Here is a 13,801-nt window from a genome sequence, read left to right on the forward strand (position 1 = left end):
ACAAATGTAAATAAATAAAATAACATTTTTCCTGTGCTACCAGAATCAGGCTACAGACTGATTTGAACACTCTATGGCCAAGAGTAAGAAATCAATCGTATATCTCTAAAGACAAGCAGAACTACATATATGCTCTTTTGCGGTTCACAAAAAATAAAGGCAGCCAACTCATGCTCTCTTGCATATCTTAAGAATTCAATAAAAAGCCATCTTAAAAAAAAAAAAAAAAAAAAAAAAGAGAGAGAAGGATTATGGCTTGGTCACTCATGCTCATTCAGGTTGACTGTAGAATGTAATGCTGTCAAAGTTCTTACCCACTTGACACCTGTTATACCACAACTAATTTAATGATCCACTACTCATACTGAGCACTAGCTACTGACATTTTCATCCCTAAACAAGAACATTTTTTTCCCAGTTTTTTCAACTTCACCAAAAGTCATCAGCACTTCAAATTGCCATTATTAAAAAACTGCCAGTTGATATTGCTGTCGCATAACATTTCAGCACCACTGTCAAACCTTACCAGGGCAAAACGTCTACCAGATCCTCTCTGCTATGCTGTTACTATCATTCACACAATTTCATACACAGTACTGTCTTACCTTAGCCAATAACTTATCAGGTCTACTCCTTATCCAATGAGACCTCACCAAGTGGTTCCTACCTTGGAAAATTCTTATTATTTTCACCTTAAAGAAAAATATCACTACTAACTGGAATCACCTTAATGTCCTTACAAGTGTGCACAGGAGATGTGTCCTTCTGAGCAAAATCGATGGTACACCAACAAAAAAAATGCTCAAGTCTGCATTTGCTTTTAAGACAAACCCTGAAGTATAACATTGGCAATTAAAATTCAGTCTGGCTCGGGGTACTATGGAAATGGTTTACACCACCATTTTCTGTAGGTGTTTAAATGAAGTACATTTTTGCAAATACTTCTACATTTTGAAATTTTCTGTAGTCTAGTACTCTTGCTTAGGACTTAAAAAGCACATCTGGTCTTAATCAGCACACAGTAACGATCTAATTATTCGGGATGTTTTCAAAATGCACTACTTGCATACATTTTAATAATTCATACTTTGTGTTACTAAGCATACCAGTCTATTATTTTATCATGAATTGAAACTGAACTCTTGAACTTTTTCACTCTTCCTGTATGCACTGCCTTTGCCAACACTGTAGCTGAAAGGGTCTTCAACAAGCCTACCTTGCTGCTTAAATAAAAAAAATATATATATATTTATATATAGACACACACACACACATATATATATATATATATATATATATATATATATATATATATATATATATACACACACACACAAATATACACGTCTATTTTTTCTTATTGAAAGCTCATCCTTTTGAAAAGAAAAAGAACCCATTTACGCAAAAGTGCACCAGTGATATAAAAAAACACTGCACCACCGTATCACGCGACAGTGGGGATAAGGGGATATACCCGTTTCCCACTGTAGTGAGATCTCGGAGTTAGTTTAAAGTAGCGGGGGGGGGGGGTTGGCCGCCTGCAAAAATGTCTGTAGTGGTTTTTTGTTTTTTTTTTTGTAATTTTACCGGTTCACTGAACCGGTAGTTGTGAACATTTGCTTAAATGGGTAATTTTTCTTTTTGAAAGGATGAGCTTTTTGATGAAATAGTAGACCCATAGATATATACATATACACACATACACAACGCATGCGCGCACACACACACATACACACACATATCTGAAAATAAACTTTTGAGACCTTTTATTTATTTAAACATTGCAACTTGCACCTCTGAAGTTACTTGCCAGACGCAATACAATTTACTCTGGCTAATGATGCCTGACTGCAAGCTAACACAATAAATGTTTAATAGCTATTAGTCTGCCTATGTCTACAGAGTTGCACACACTGAGCTTTGATGCGTTTACAAATTCACCTTTTTTCAAATATACACAACATACATATTTTATTCCAGTAAGCAGTAAAGCACTTATGCACATATTCTTAATCTGTTGCCCAACAACGATGACTATTTTTTGCTTTTGGGGTGGGGGTGATCATACAGTCTTGTGGGATATACAAACGTACTTTAGTGTACTGCCATATACTGTTGTTTCTGCTGAGATTTTGCCTAATCTATGTAGTGTTGCTATAGTCTGCATTTCTTGTTTGTTTCTCTAAAATTGTTTAAAAATGTATTTTGTTTGTCGAGGGGTTGCATTATTTTATCCCGATGTGCACTGCTGGACTTCATAATCACTGTTTTGAGGGGAGTTAATGTAAGAGTAATGAGTCGATTTGCATATACCACATCTGTATATATGTTTTACTGAGATACTTTGACTTCATAATGGCTCTTGCTCTATAGACTTCTTTCAGCTTGATGTCTGATGTGTGCCATCTGTCGTGTTGACATTTTACCACAGAAAGTGTACTTGCTTTTTTTCAATATACTGTACTCCAACAGAATCAATTTATCAGATGCATCAGAAGGACAGTCATTCATACTGGATTTCCAATTCAGAAAAGACGTACATCATTTGAAGTCCAGTCCTCAACTGCTTGCATTACTCTTGGGGACTCTGTCAAAATAATTTCCACAGGAATCATTTCCCATTGTTTCAGCACACTGCAAGTTCCAGACATTTATGTATGATTATTTTAGCATTTTGAATTAATATAAACAGTATTCATGTTTTCAGTAGCTAAATATTCTAAATACTAGCTGCAGTTACTGCTTATTCACACAACATGCATTTAATTTTTACTTGTGTTTTGGGAAAGCACAGTGTACTTCCTTACTGGCCATGTTTTTGATATTCTTAAATTATTTTAAATATATCCTGTACAGTTTCACATGCCTGCATCACATTTACACAAAAAAGGCTATTCCAAGTATGTTTATAGCGTACTGTATCACTGAAGTTAATCTGCTTTGATTGTCTGTTCACTTTACAAGTGCATACATTTTTTTTGCTGCAGTTTTGAAATTCAGTTTACATGCACTTCATGGCTGTGCGGCAGTTTTGAAATCTGGTTTATGTCCACTTCATGTATGGGTTGCATTTCTGAAATTCAATTTATATTCACTTTGCATCTCTGCTGCATTTTGAAATTCAATTAATGTCCACTTTCCAACTCTGCTGCAGTTCTGAAATTTAATTTACTGCTACTTCACGTTTGTGCTGCTATTCTGAAATTCAATTTATATCCACTTTGACTCTACAACAGTCTGAAAATCAGTTTTGGAATTTCATTTTCATTCACACACGAACTGTAATCCTGAAGTTTAACTCAGTCCATATCATGACTATGTGAAGCCAAATGGTGCTGCAGCCATGAAGCTTGATATTTCAAACACATGTGCATCACATATGCCCACCTTTTAAAGGTTTTCCATTTGTTTCCCCTATATTTCTAATACCAGTGCATCAGAGAAGTACTTGTGTTAAACAGAAAGATTATTTAGAAAACCTAAAAAAGTTTTTTTTTTGAAATTACACGCAGGACAGTTGGAGAGACCTGGACCACATGGGGTGAAACAAGTAAAATTTAAAAAGATCTTCCAAAACCAGAAGGAACTGGTGAAGTAGAGTCTCATGCATCTGCAGAGGAGCTAATGTGGCTGGTGAATGTAAAGTGTTGGTATGATTGTGTCCTCCCTTGTTTGTTGATGTACCACATGACTGCCATGTGTTCCATCTGGATGAAGATCACACTTCTGGGGAAAGGCCTGAAAAACAAGGAAGACTGCTCAGATCTCCAAGATAATGTGATGGTTGGCGTCTAGGGGTAACCACACATCCTGAACAGTTTTCCCTTCAAAATAGCCCCCCCCCAACCCCGAAGGGAAGCATCTGTGATTACTGTGGCCTGGGAGCTTGATGGACAAAAGGATTTTCTTTCTGTCACTGACAGACATGTTATCCACCATTTGATGTGATCTCTGCAAACTTGCTGGAAGTGAGTCTTGGCGTGAAGAGGGTGAAGATTTTGTGACCATCATACTAAAACCAATCACTGTAATACTCTCTAGTGGTATCTCAAGGAAATATCAAACCTAACAGACAAAGAATCAACCTTGCTTGAAGCAGCAGCTGCTGAATAACCTGAGAGGCCACTTGGCATAGGGATAGTATTCTGGCATCTGGAAGTTTGGCAATTTAAAGGACTATGTTAATGTGATATCCTATAAACATTTTTTGCATGTGGGACTGCTGGCTTTTTGACAGCTCGACTTTGATCCCTCATAACTGTATAAGGCAGAGCAACCGGATCTGAAGGTGTACCAGTAGATTCCTGGAAGTAGCAGTACGGAGCTATTCATCTATGTACAGGAACAACTGGATCCCCTGCAGGTGAAGTGCTGCTATCACTACATAACTTTTGAGAACACACGGGGGGGGGGGGGGGGGTGACACTGAAAACCAATGCTCTGAATTAAAAATTATTGGCTCCCAGCTGGAAAATGAGAAATCTCCTGGATTGTCTCTGTATCTTTATGTGACAGCAGGCTTCCTGGAGATCTATAAAGCACATCCAATTGTCCTTACTCAAGAGAGATAATAAGGACTGTATTGTGATCATGCAAAACTTTGTCTCATGAATTGATTGAGATAGCTGTGGTTCAAGATTGGTCTCAGGTCCCCTGCCTTTTTTGGAACTAAAAAGGACCTGCAATAAAACACCAGATCCTAACTGTTCTTGAGGAACATGTGGATGACTTTTCTAGCCACTTTGAGACCACTGTTGCTGCAGACTTCAATTCACTGGGTGGAATGATGGGAATTTTTAGTTTTCTCTTTGGAGGATGAGAAAAGGGAATGGTATAGCCTCCTGTGATTATCAACATCCGGATGATCACCTTTGACAGGCTATGGCAATCCGATAAGATAGGAGAGGAGGATAATACAGGACTGCTTAATCAGTCTTATTTTCTACTAAAAAAATGAGAAAATCACTTTCCAGTCATTGAAATGAGATTGCTGTTTGTTTTACGGTAAAAGAAACAGAAACTGACTCAAAAAATCAGTATTCGACTTGTGCTGCTGCATTCCCATTCCCAAGCTTAATACGGAGCACAGAGTCCACAGAACTCAAGAACTCAACACCTTAACATCTTAACTAAACAAAATCAAAAAATGGATCAGGAAGTTCTGGAGGAGCAGGATGAGGGATGAGACCCAGAAGTTAGAAGAATCAAGAAGAAAGCTGAGAAGCTGGCTGGTTTGAACTGCACTGACAAAAAAAAAAACCTCACTGCAGGTCTTTTTTTCCTAATTCAAATAGCAAATACATGCTCATTAGACAACAAGATGGACTTTCTCAGGCTAGAGCACACCACACAGACAAGGTGAGAATTTCCTGTCTGTTAATCTTTACAGAGGCTTGGTTAAGTAACAAGATTAATGACAGTGCTGTAAGCCTTGATGGTTTCACTTTGTTCAGAGCGGATAGGAACCTAGCTGTGTGTGGAAAAGCTAAGGGAGGCAGAGTGTGCACTTTTGTGAATAACTGCAAAAACCGTAACATTGTGAATGAGCATTGCTCTGTAAATATGGAATTTCTAATACTGAAATGCAGACATTTTTATGTGCTCAGAGAACTAAATGGTGTCTATGTAGCAAGCTGCATATATACCACTAAGTGCTATCACTGAAGCACTGAATATACTGCATAATACTATACGTGAGCTGCAATGCAAGAATTCTGACTATGCATTTATGACAGCTGGTGACTTCAACAAAGCAGATCTCAGGGAGTTGCTAACCAGTTATTAACAAACTGTGGATTTTCCCACAAAGGGAGCAAATACTCTGGACAAGGCTTACACTACCAGAGTTAAGTCCACTGTGAAACAAATTAGGGTCTGGCGTGAAGGAGCCATGGAAAGTCTCAGGGACTGTTTTGATACTACCAATTGGGATGTCTTCAGGGAGGCAGCCATGGTGAACAATCTGGTTAACATAGATGAATGTACTGAGAAAGTACAGCTGTGCACACTTACCATAAATGCAGATGTTCGAGCGTATTCATTGTTGCAGTCATCACATTTGGGTTATCTGCTTGCAGTAGCCCTCAGCTGGCCTGATTATCAAAGTCTTATGTCCTGCATCGGTTGCCGTCTCATCTTCCATGACGTCAGGTAGTCAGGGGTATAAAGCATGCAGCCGATGTCATTACATCAGTTTTTCTTGCCCCAGATGTCAGGTGCCCCCATAATGGGAAGCTATTATATACAAGGTAAATGCACTTTTACAAACATAAACTTTACCTTCAACTAAAAGCAAATACACCACAAAGGCTTTTGCGTATAGTGAAGGAAAGAAGAGATATAGAATGGGGGATGGCGGGTGGGTAACCCGGACTGCAACAGTGAATACACTCTAACATCTACATTTATGGTAAGTGTACACAACTGCACTATGTTCTTCGTGTTTCACTGTTGCAGTCATTACATTTGGGTAGAATCCCAAAGCTATGGATGGGAGGATGGAACTAAACATTATTAGGAGTGGCTATAAGGCCCTGCAGGACTGCAGTGGCAAAGCCTGCCCTGGATTTGGAGAAGAGAGGTAAATGATAATGCTTTGTGAAGGTATGAACAGAGTTCCAAGTAGCAGCTTCTAGAATGTCTTTGGCTGAGACCCCTCTGAGAAAAGCTGCTAAAGGTAGAGGCAGCCCTGGTTGAATGTGATCTAATCCCCTTAGGCACAGGTTTACCATGGTGCAAATAGCAGAAACGAATGCAGTGGCTTATCCAATTAGAAATAGTCTGCTTTGATATAGCCTTCCCCTCTGATCCTGCAGCAAATGTTACCAGTAGTTGCTCAGGCTTTCTTAGAGATTTGGTCATGTTCAAGTAGAATCTTAGTTGTCTGTGTACATCCAATGAATGCAGAATCCGCTCCCCCTTGTTCTGCGGATTTGGGTAAAATGTTGGCAGGTGAATGGTCTGGTTAAGAGCCACACTGGATACCACCTTAGGCATAAAAGAAGGATTGGTCCTGAGGGACACCCTGTCCGGGTAAAATATAATGAAAGGCTCCACTGCCATGAGAGCCTGTAGTTCTGAAACCCTTCTTGCTGAAGTGACTGCCAAAATAAAAGCTGTTGTCAAAGACAGATATTTTATATCCACAGTAGCTGCTGGTTCAAAAGGAGGCAGGGTGAGTTTTTCCAGCACAAAATTGAGGTCTCATGCAGGAGTTGGTGCTTTTCTGGGAGGCCTTAAATTGTTGGCCCCTCTAAGATACTGTTTAAGCAGTGGATGAGAAAAGAGGGGAGGCTCTCTGTTGTAATGAGCCAAGATGGCAGAGGCATGGATTTTTATTGAAGAAAAAGAGAAGCCCTTGTCAAGCATCTCGGTTAAATATTGTAAAATCTGAGGAATATTGGGCTTTGCTTTGTCTATTCCTTGTGTTTGGTTCCAAGCACAAAATCTCTTCCATTTATCAGCATAAGATTTTCTAGTACTAGGGCTTCTGGCTTCCAAAATGACATCCATCACAGATTTACTGAGAGGTGTGGTTTGAATAATTAGTTGATTAGCCATGCTGCAATATTCAGAGTTTGGAGCGGAGTGTGCAGAATTTGATAGTTCTGCTGAGACAGTAGATGAGGTATTTGAGGCAAGTACCATGGAGGAAGGTGCGACATGTTCCTTAGAAGCAGGTATCAGTGCTGGTGAGGCCAGTCCAGAGCAATTAGGATCATTTTTGTTTTTTCCTGTCTGACGTTTAGTAAGACATTGGAGAGAAGAGGCAGAGGGGGAAAGGCATAGACTGATAGGTTTTTCCAGCTGAAGGATAGAGCATCTACTTTCCATGCTTTTTTGTGATGAGCTCTTGTGCAGAATTTGTCCAACTGATAATTTTGGGGAGAGGCAAATAGATCTATCTCTGGGCTCCCCCATTTCTGTGTTAAGATGCTGAAGATTTGTGCATTCAGTTTCCATTCGTGCGGGTCCATAAGATTTCTGCTTAGGTCGTCTGCCAGAGTATTTTGCTTTCCTGGCAGGAATTGAGCTTGGAGATGCATTTGGTAAGTCAAGGCTGTGTTTAACAATGCCATGGCTAGTCTGCAAAGGGGGTAGGAATGTGTACCCCCCTGCTTGTTTATGTACCACATAACTGTGGTGTTCTCCATCTTTATCAGTAGATATCCTGGATGAAGCAAGTCCTTGAAGGCTGTCAGAGCATTCTGAACAGCTAGCATTTCTTTCTGGTTGATATGCAGATGCATTTGGTTTGGGCTCCATTTGCCCTGAATGCATCTCCCTGCCAGGTGGGCTCCCCAAGCATAGTCTGATGCGTCTGTAGTTAGGGTTTAGGTGGCAGGGGGTAGAGTGAATGACAGTCCCTTGTTTTGGTGACATGTCTCTGCCCATCAAAGAAACTCCTGTTGTAGGCAGGGAATGAGAGGAATCATTGTTTCTGGGCTGTGACAATGTTGACTCCATAAACTTTTTAGGTACCACTGAAGTTTCCTTATATGCAGTCTCGCATATGGAATTAGTAGAATGCAGGATGCCATGAACCCCAAAGCCTGCAGAATTTGTCTTGCAGATAACTGGGTTTTTATTGCCATTTGTTTGAAATATGTTGTCAGTTGCCTTTGTTTGTCTGGCATGAGGTAAGCCATCTGGGCAGATGTATTCAAGCTTGCACCCAGGAATGTAATTATTTGAGAGGGTACCAGTTGTGATTTCTTTTCGTTTATGGTGTACCCTAGGCATGCTAAAAGCCTTTTTTTTTTTTTTTAACAAACGCCAGATGTTGAAGAAGAGTGTCCTTGTCCTCTGCTTGAATGAGACAATCGTCCAGATAAGTATAAATTTGAATGCTTCTTTGTCTGCAGAATGCAATTACTGGTGCCAGGTACTTTGTAAAGACCCGGGGTGCAGTAGACAAGCCAAAGGGCAGTGCAGAGAATTGGTAATGCAAAAAACCTGCTTTGAAGCGGAGGTATCATCTACATGATTTCCTTATTGGGATATGCAGGTATGCCTCTTAAGTCTAGAGTTACTAACCAAGCATTCTTGCCTAGCATAGGCAGTAGCTGTTGTAAAGTCAGCATTTTGAATTTTGGAATGTCCAGGAACATGTTCAGAATCGATAAGTCCAGTATTGGACGCCATGAATCGTCTTTTCTGGGTACCAGGAAAAGTCTTGAATAAAAACCTTGTCCTTTTTCCTTTTCTGGTACCGGGAGAATAGCCCCCATATCCATGAGGGACATGACTTGTTTCTGGGCCTCTGCCCACTAGTTTTGTGGCAGATCCGGCCATCCGTTTGGAATTGGCAAAGTATGGAAATTAAATCTGTACCCCTGTGATACTATGTTTAATACCCACTTGTCCTGGGTAATTAACTGCCAATTTTGAGCATGAAGTGCTAGTTCTAGTTTTCCCCCCCAAGGGAGCTGCCAAAAGATAAGTGCTTGGTGATGGTAAAGTCATTGAGACTGCTTACTGTAGGGTTGTGCTTTGTTTCCTCCAGATTTGGAGGTGGAGGCACCCCATTTCTTTGACCTGTAAGAACCCTGTGATTGATATCTGGAGCAATTTGAGCACCTGAATTTGCCCTGAGTGGCTCTGTTGGACACAGGAAAGGACCAATTTTTAGTAGGCCAGTGCCTACTAAACCTGGGTGGCTGCACTTGCAAGAAATCTTTTACAGTTTGCATAGATTTAGCTTTGTCTTCCATTTTCTTTAACACCTCTTCTGCCTTATTACCAAAGAGCGTATCATGCTGCAAAGGGGCATCCAACAATTTAGCTTTAACATGATCAGGCAGATTTTGCTTCTTGACCCAAGGCATGCCTTCTAATTACAGATCCAGTAACGGCGGCCCTACAAGAGGCCTCGAAGGAATCAAAACTACATTGCAAAGTATACTTTCCAACCTGTTCTGCTGAATGGAATAAATCCTGTAACTCTATTTTCCACACAATCAGAAATCATCATAATTTTCTGTTTCAGTAAGCCCATAACATGCTGTTGATATTTAAGCATATGAAACTGGCAGTTTAAAGTGCTGAGTGCCAAAGTTGCAGATGTATAAACCTTCTTACCCCATTTATCCGGCGCCCTGGAATCTCTATCAGAAGGGATAGGATTTTTGGCTGTAGAAGCCTTTACACTCTTGGGAACCCGAGAAATAGTCTCAGGATCAGCAGCAGAATTCTTGAAAAGAAATTTGTGGGAGTCAGGAACCCTGTAATATCTTTCTAGCTTACTAGGAGCTGGAGGCAGGGAATAAGGAGCCATGCTTGATTCCGTGAACACATCACCAACTATGTCTAATACAGGAGGTATTGCCAAAGGCCTATGCTGAGGAAGAAGGAAATCCCTAAGCATCTTCTTTGATTCAGAGAAGTCCTGACTCTCCCAGTGAAAATGTTCCCTTAAAGTATGCAAAGTCTCTCCAAAAGAGTAATCCTCAGGAGGAGATGCAGATGGGATGGATTCCTCTGCATCAGAATCCTCATAGGGTGGAATAGAAAATTCCTGATCAGAAGAGGAATCAGAAGAAATGGAAAGCTGATCTGAAGATTCATAATCATTGCCTTGCCTAGGCCTCTTAGCAGGGGGTGGGGGGTTGGGAACCCCTGATCAAGGTAATTAAATCCTCAGTCATATTTATCATCTGTTTTTTAGCCATAGGGGCCTGAGCACGTGGCTCATGAATCTGTTTTTTAGACATACAAGTTGTTTTTGACCTTGTTTTTGTTGCTGGCATCGGTTTAATATAAAAATGTTGAGGCCTGAAAACACCCTCAGAAGCCGGTGCCTGCTCAGCGGCTCCGAATCCATCCAAGGGAGAGACATCTGCGGGTTCAATACTCTGAGAATCTCGCGGCATGCCGGACTCAGAATGGGCCTTGGTAGAGGCCTGCAACTCAAAAGTAGTGGGTATCAGGGGCTGCGAAAGTGCCTCACTGGAGTACCGGCGACTGGGCTTAGGAGAAGCTTCGTCGTTGGTTTTGGACCTCGACGGTCTGTCTCTGTCTTTTTCTTTGCATTTTTTTGTGAACGCCGGTAGTCGGATTGCTAACCAACAACATTTCAGGATAGTTAAATCTTGAACCAAAATATTTAGAAGCAAAAATATACAGACGCTTAATAGTGCGTTGGTTAAATTTAGCACAAATCCGACAGCAAGGCACGTTGTGATCAGGGCCTAGGCAAGGAATACAGTACAAATGAAAATCCTTATCAGGTATTTGCTTCCCACAAGTAATGCAATTAACTTTTACTGACACTGGTAAGGAGCAAGAAAATGTTTCCCCAACGGGGTACTTCGCTTTAGTTTGAAGACTTCGGTTCTGAAACTCAAAAACGAAAATTTCAGGAGTCGGCCGGCACTTGCGAACTGCTTTTGCTTCGGGCACCACACGGCAAGAAAGACGGAATAAAATGGCGTCAGCTGCATGTTGTATACCCCTGACGACCTGACGTCATGGAAGAGGTGACAACAACTGACGCAGGACCCAAGACTTTGCTATTCAGGCCGACTGAGGGCAACCTGCCAGCAGATTACCCAAATGTAATGACTGCAACAGTGAAACACGAAGAACATCCAGGACTGCAACAGTGAATATACTCTAATATCTATATTTATGGTAAGTGTACACAACTGTACTATGTTCTTTGTGTTTCACTGTTGCAGTCATCACATTTGGGTAGATTCCCAAAGCGAAGGATGGGAGGAGGTAAACATAGCATTAGGACCAGCTATAAAGCCCTGCAAAACTGCAGTGGCAAAGCCAGCCCTGGATTTAGAAAAAATTGGCAAGTGGTAATGCTTGGTGAAGGTATGTACAGAACTCCATGTAGCAGCTTCTAGGATGTCCTTGGTAGTGACACCTCTGGGAAAGGCTGTAGAGGTAGATGCAGCCCTGGTTGAGTGTGGTCTTGGCACTTGTGGGGTAGGATTTCCATGGTGCTTATAGCAGAAATGAATGCAATGGCCTATCCACTTAGAAATGGTTTGCTTTGAAATAGCCTTCCCCTCTGCCCCTACAGCAAAGCTAACTAGCAGCTGTTCAGATTTCCTGAGGGGCTTAGTCCTGTCCAAGTAAAATCTAAGTTGTCTGTGCATGCCCAAGGAGTGCAGTATTCGTTCCCCTTTCTTCTGTGGATTAGAAAAGAAGGTTGGCAAATGAATGGACTGATTAAGGGCCACACTGGATACCACCTTATAGGTTCATAGGTTAATACTAGGCCATCTGCCCTAGGGCATTTATAAGCCTAGCCAGAGTGTGTTTGGCTTTCGCCACCCTTTTAGATTAGTTGACTGTGCCTCTGTAAAGTATGTCACAGAAGACAGCCCTTTTAAGGTTAGTTTACTGTGCTTCTGTCTAGTAGGGGACACAGAAGAGACCCAAGGGGTAAACCTACGATCTCCCATCCACTCGTCAAGATTTCTCTTGAAGAGGGTCATTGAGGGGCTCTGCCTAACATGGATTGGGATTTTGTTCCAGAGTGAGGGGAGCCTCTAGGATATGAATCTGTCCCTCCAGCATGTCCTATTTATTTCTGTGCTGAGGTTTAAGTCCCTGGAGTGTGTAGCTCTAAGGCAGATGTGTCCAACCTGCGGCCCGCGGGCCGCATGCGGCCCTCAGACCTCTTCCATGCGGCCCCCGACCTCTAACTGCAACATTGATATATGCATGCCCCAAAACACTTTTTTTGTTTTGTGCTTTTCACATCCATAACCTATAACTCTTGCACCAAAGCACCATTCTAGTTTTGATTTTTTTGTGCCAAAGAAGGATCTGTGTGTTCCCGCTGTTATTTTGTGCCAAAGAATCATTGTGTGTTCTCGCTGAAGAGGGACTCTTGTATGGATTGTCATTGTCTTTGAAAGGGACAGCATTTACCTGTGTTAATAGGTAAGTACGGAGGAGTGAATGAGTGAGTACATGCATGAAAGCAGAATGCTTGTGCATGTGAAAGTAGAAGAAGAGTGTGAGAGAGTGTGAGAGAGTGTGTATGCATATGCGCATGACAGAGAGACACATGCACAAAGAGGCTAATGATGATCAATCTACCTACTGAACACAAATAAGTTAGCTCACAAATATATCGTTCATTAAAAGTACACTTTCATTAAATTGTGGCTTTCCTGACAGAGTGTTGTATTGAATATGAAATCATACCTCTCAACTGTATGGATTTTCGCTTCATCTTTCAATTTTTATCTTTTTCTTAGAAAATAAAATTAGTCATCCAAGGTAATGCAGTTCCAGGGAGTAAGAATAAGACAGCAGCCTAAGGTTAATGGGTCAGTAGTGGATTGACTTTGTGGGACTGTAGCATATAAAGTGGGTCTATATTAGACCAGAACACTTAGGTGAACAGTGATTAATCAACCCCATGTAAGCGAAAGCTTACAAAACCGAACTGTCAGGTAGTTATTTCAGGAAGTGAGCTATGCTGTAGCAGTGAGACTGAATGTGAGCCACAGCTGCTTGTGGGTACTGATGTTCACTTGGACAGGGTAACTGCAAAGGTAGAGGTGAGTAGTGCCCACACCCCCTACTTACATATACCAACTCCGAGACCAGCACTATAGTGTCGAAAATGGCAAAGCACCGAGTGGCCAAGATAATTCTTTCCCAGGGAAAGAATCGATAATTTGCAGTTTCGTTTTGTCAGTTCGACCAAGACACATTGAAAACATGCATCTTCGGTCTGCTGATAGGAACCCTATAATGTTGAATTGTTTTCTGACAAAAAGCCCAGTACTGTTTTGTCATTGGTGGGTTCTAAGCAGTGGCAGATTGGACA

At 41.2% G+C, this 13,801-nt stretch overlaps 1 protein-coding gene across 1 annotated transcript in view; it reads right to left on the reverse strand.

Moving 5' to 3' along the window:
* The window catches only part of SNX27 (sorting nexin 27), a 2,194,393-nt gene that overhangs the window by 824,192 nt on the left and 1,356,400 nt on the right, over window positions 1-13,801 (reverse strand). The window lies entirely within an intron of this gene.

This window comes from Protopterus annectens, chromosome 8.part0 (assembly GCF_019279795.1).
Source record: "Protopterus annectens isolate FY-2018-M chromosome 8.part0, PAN1.0, whole genome shotgun sequence".
Classification (NCBI taxonomy): domain Eukaryota; kingdom Metazoa; phylum Chordata; order Ceratodontiformes; family Protopteridae; genus Protopterus; species Protopterus annectens.